Here is a 6,097-nt window from a genome sequence, read left to right as displayed (position 1 = left end):
TACTTCAGTGGCTTAAATCTATTCAACTTCTTTTCAGCAATTCAATTTTCTTGTCATAAATGCATATTGTCAATTTTTATTATGCTTCCTGTCAGTTTGTCTCTGTGACATAACCCATATACCCTACTATTCTTGCATTATGTTCTTATGATAATCCCATGGGATTTCTTGATTTCAGGTGTAATATCTTTTAAACTGGAAGATATTCAGGTGTAAAGGTTAGTCCATGTTGTGCGATTGAAAAAATCCCACCGGATGACATAAATTTTTTCTATGTATCTTTGGAAAAGTGGTTGGCGAAAGTCCGGACAAATGTCGTGTCCGGAGTTAAATGTCGCACTGTTTACTCCTCCTGCAGTTTTAGTTTGATTTCAATATAACTAGGCACACAAGTAGACTACACTAATATACATAATACTCTATATCGGTTTTTAATTTCGATTAACGGTGTTGCCGTGGTGACTAAAAATAATTTTTTTGTAGAATACTTTTAAAATTCTACTCCTCCTACAGTTTTGGTCTGATTCCAATATAACTTCACACAAGTATACTACACTAAGATACATAATTCTGTATATTGGATTTTAATTTCAATAAAACGTGTTGCTGTGGACACTAAAGATAGAAGGTTTTTGTTAAATACTTTTAAAATGCTACTCTCCTACAGTTTTAGTCCGATTTCAATATAACTTCACACACAAGTAGACTACACTAGGATACATAATACTGTGTATCGGCTTTTAATTTCGATGAACGGTGTTTCCGTGGTTACTAAAAATAGAAATTTCTGTGAAATACTTTCTAAATGCTATACCAAATACAGATTTAGTCTGATTATAATATAATTTGGCATGCAGGTAGATTACACTGAGATACATAGTTATTGGTTTTGAGTTTTGGATTTCATCACGCAAGCTATGCGCTTAATCAAACCATGAAACAAAAAAAGACGGCTGTTCCTTAATTGACAGCTTAAACATATAGTGATATATTTTTGTAAATTTAATCGTATGTTGACTCTTACTAATACTGAGAAAAGTAACAAATGTTTTAATTACCAAATACTACAATTTTAGATTGTATTTGATACTTAAAACATTTGTTACTTTTCTAAGTAAAGAGTAAATATATACGATAAAATTTACAAGTATTTCACTATATCTTTAAGCTGTCAATTGAGGAATAACCGTCTTTTTTTTGTTTCATGGTATGATTAAGCGATTAGCTTGCGTGATGAAGGCATTTATGCATAAAATTTCTACGCTTGATCATAATCATCACACCGATTTAGATTCACTGTTGCCCAATATAAATCATTATTCAAAGAAAAATACATATCTAAAAAAATTTGTCGGTACACTGAACAAATTTTAAATGAAAGAACCCAATTTATGTTTTAGTACTGAATAAATTTTGTTTTAACTTTAACATGTTCAACATTTTCACCATGTTTGATCATGTGCTCGACGTTAAGTGCATATAAGTAACCTAAGTAGTAGACTTCGGAAATTTATTCTACTAGACACAAATTTCAATCTATATAAGGGGAAAATTATTTATTGTTCTAACTGTATCAAAACACATTTGTTATTTTATACTTTCACTTATTTTTCTTGTATAGCAACAATTAATGAAATCACTGATGATTAATTTATTTTGTTTTGATAAATTATAAGAATTTTAATAAATTTTGTAAATTTATTTTAGATAACTTGTATTTTCAAGTCGGACTGGTGGGAGATTTATTTCTGATTGGAGACTGAGATTATCGGATTTGGTAATAAATATATTTGTAACAATCAAATGTTTATACACATTGGCCCAATGTTGGTCCAATATATCGGGCCAACATTAGGCCAATTAGCAAAATGACACTGGGCCATCGTCATTTGCCAACATCAGCCCAATGTTTTTGTTGACGTTGGGCCAAGATTAGCCTAATGTCGCATTCATTTGGACAATGCTGTCGCAACGTTGGGCCAATATCTGTAGAAATAACACTCTACAATGGGCCAACGTTGGTCCAAAATATCGGGCCAACATTGGGCCGATGAGCAAACTTGGCCTAATGTAACCAATGACATTGACCCAACGTTGGCCCAATCTTAGCATACTATCTAGGAGAGTGTTGACCCTAGCCACTGCACTTCCCCGTGTCTGATTTACAGATTGTACACGATATCGTTTAAACTATAAACGTTCATTAAGCTGTATCGAAGCAAACATATTATAAATACTTACAAAGTGGATGCAGATATGCAAGGATTAGTCTCATTACGCTCGTATTAGATTAAAAATGGCGCGGATATTACAAGTAGCCCGGATGTTTTCTATCCATGATGCTCAGCCAGATTCATGTTATGATGGGTCAACTTGGGCCGATGCCAATCCCCCAACAAATATTTTCTCTCATGATAAAATATTTTTATGACTTAACGCCAACAGTTAGCCCAACAGTGGCCTTATTATACATAACCAACTATCAATATTCCTTGTTGGACCATTGTTTGTCCAATAAAGGTAACCCAACAGCGATAATACAACCATAATGTTATATTTAACTAACATTTATTCAGTCTTCTCTAAATTCACATGAATACGACGCTCATAAAAAAATCTTAATTTTAAGCGTTTTAATACAAATAGATAAGCAATTAAAAAAAGCAGTCATCCAATGAAATCATGGACATAGAATGTCCTCTTAATTATTTCAGAATGTGCATCGAAATTAATATTTGGAACCAACGTTGTCCCAACGTAAAGTTCAGCAACTAGTTATAAAATTCACACCATCATTTAGTTGACAGTGTAATAATCTGACCAACGTTGGCCCAATATAAATATCCCATCTTTGAAACACCTAAACAAATTAAGAGCCATTCTCTGTAATGATTTGAAATTTTATATAGAAGCTGTGGCACGCATAGTCTCAGAATTTCTCCAAACTCTCCATGATAAAAGTCATTGATACCCTAAATTGAAATCAGGCACAGATTGGTTGCTATGTTTTATAGTTACCATGGCAACATGTCTTAAAGTTCGAAAAATGGCTTTTAACATGTTTAGAGCTACATAGTTAACATTTGCGGTGAAGCAAACAATTGGCAATGACTGTTTCCAAAAGTTAAAGGTCAGTTGTCTCAAATGCATGATAAACATGTTTGGTAAATCAACTATTACATACGTTACTATGTTAACAAACTATTCAAAAGTAAAAAAAATATTTATTGAATTTTATAAAGTCATAAACGTAAAAATAAAAAGCAATTATAGGATGAATAGTGACCAAATTATAGAAATAAGAGCCTTGAAACATACACCAAGATCAAAATATGATATTTCATTTTGGTTGGCAATGATTGCCAAGGTTTTTATACCAAAGAGAGCCTTCAAAGTAACATTCTGTATGTTTAAATCTGATCCTATCTTTAAAAAAAAAAACACATTTCCTCATAACTAATGATCAATTTTATAAGATGTTGGTGTGCTCCAAGTTTTCCCATTTGAAAAAATTCAGATTAGATTCTTTAAATAGAGAGTTGCTATGGAAATAAGCAGAAAATATATGCTTAAAAACCTGAAAAATATTTTCTTTCCTTGGATACGTACCCTTAAATGTAAATTCCCAAAACTTTTATGATTTGATATTTATTAACAGCTAACTTGACTTTTAATTTTGACTATCATCCAATCTCTAAGTGGATGCAAGAAGTTAGCATACAGGGTTTAATTTTGATATAAAGTTCACAAAATCGAAAATTTTCCCTTCTTGATAACCATAGCAACAGTGTTGTTTTTTCATCAAGTTTTATCAATATATGATATTCAACTTCAGTTCTATCAGATAAGTACTATTCAAGCTGAGTCCTTTAATTTGTTTCTTGATTAAATGGCAATTCAATTCTTAATGCAACGAAAAATAATTCACTTTTAAGCACTGGTACTTTGTTTCCATGGTAACACTGCAAAGTAGCAATTATACCCTATTTTTCTTGTGGTTTTGGTGTTGCAAGGTACTAAGGATGCATATTTGCCAGTCTTGAATTTTCATGTTTTTCCTCAAGACAGTAGCACAAACCCAATCTTAGTTACTGGTTTTGCATGGTTACACTGTGTTACTATGGCAACCATAAAAGTAATTTATAGAATAATATTGCTTATACTTATATACTTAAGGTCAAACATTTTCATTGCTTTTCTTTAGTCGTTGATTGAGTTTGAGCATGTAACACCTACCATTAGTGAAAACGGAGTGTTTTTCGGCATATTTCAGCATTTTTAATGTATTCTAAATGTACCCTTGGTTACCACTTACTTGGAGATATAGAGGAAAGTGGCTGAAAATCTCGATTTTTCAAACTTTTCCGGCCGTTGCCATAGCAACCGAGACACATAGCAACGAAATTTTGTTTGATATTTGTTTCTGGTGTCAAGTACTAAGCATGGGTGAAGTTTCATCAAAATCGGTGACCATGCGTGGCAACGAAGTTTAAGTGGTTACAGAGAATGGCTAAAACACTCTTGCTAACATCGGGCCAACGTTGGGCCACATTCTATTACCAACTTGAAAAGCCATTTACTTTAAAGATTTATTACAAACATTGGGCCAACAACAGGCCAACTTGATGAGACACGTTCTTTAAGGATGTATTACAAACATCTGGGCAACATTGGGCCAACACACTACTACCAACATGATAAGACACATTGTTTAAGGGTGTATTACAAACATCAGACCAATGTTTGGCCAACTAAAACTACCAGTTTGAAAAACACTTTCTTTTAGGTGTGTTATAAACATTTGGCCAACGCTGGGCCAACATCAGCATCCTTCTTTCCTTGGAAAGTAAAGTGAATGGAAGTTACTTACGTTGGACCAACGTTGGGCCAACATAGGAATTTTGTCATGGTCGAAAAGGTTGACATGGTAAAATTGGTCCAACGTTGGCCCAACGTTATTCCCCCAACGCCAACCATACATTTTACCAGTGTTGGCCCAACATAGGAATGCTTTCTGGGAACCTCATTGAAATCATCGTATTTTTTTAATTAGGCTGAAAGTGAGGAATAGTTGTTACAATCTAACGATCTACTAATATTTATATTATGTTTAATAAATTATACAGTAAAACTTCTCTAAACCGGCCAGCTGCCGTACTGAATAAAATGGCCGGACTATTGTTAAGAAAAATATATAATTGGTGTCTGTTATAATTATATGTCAACATGTTAATTAATTATCGGCAGACACGTAATGAATTCTTAAGGTCTTTAAAACAATGGAAATTATTATTAGTGAGGATAAATTCGACATACATGCTGATTTTTATGAAAAGAAATTAAAAAATAAGAACAGAAAAAACATGGAAAGTTACTTTATTAACCATATGCGAAGAAATAAACCAGACCCATTACCTTAACTGAACTCTATACAGAATACTGCATGTGTATCTGTGTATCGCTTACGTCATTAAAAAACTGTTTGTACTTCAGTTAAGAGTAAATAATTAAAACATTTCTGAGCAAAACTTCTGTTATTTTAATTATAAAATGTATACTTTGGTAAGCATTTTATTTTATTTTTTTCTCATTATTTTTTAACAGTGCCTAATTTTAAGGCCGCTTTTGTGTATTTAAAAAGATGATGCAATATGGCGTGCGATAATTTGTTGATTCATTCTGTGATTTAAATTTACGAGTTGCTTGATATTTTATTAATTCAAGTTTAATTGATGTTAATCATATGTACACAGCTTAGACTGGTCATTTAGGTAGTCTGACACGATGATTACCTCTTCAAGACGGCTAAAACAATAGAAAACCCTATGAGGCCATATTCAGTTTTCACACCTCTGACTTCTCGTGGGTAGACTATTTTTCACACCTCCGGCCGGTCATTATTATCCCTCTGGCCAATGACAAATTTCTTGCAGTCAAAAAGTGGCCGATATGATGAGGGGAAATTTCCTATGTTTCTTAACTTTTGTTCTTGGAAAAGTGGCCGGTGGCCGGTTTTCAGGGGTGGCCGGTTTTATGAGAGTTTATGTGTAAAGAAATGTTAAGAACTTTGCCGGGACTTTTAAGTTTGGCCGATGTT

This window comes from Saccostrea cucullata, unplaced genomic scaffold (assembly GCF_032062105.1).
Source record: "Saccostrea cucullata isolate Sc308-1 unplaced genomic scaffold, CSIRO_AGI_Scuc_v1 ctg4017, whole genome shotgun sequence".
NCBI lineage: Eukaryota > Metazoa > Mollusca > Bivalvia > Ostreida > Ostreidae > Saccostrea > Saccostrea cuccullata.
Note: the sequence above shows the minus strand (reverse complement) of the source record.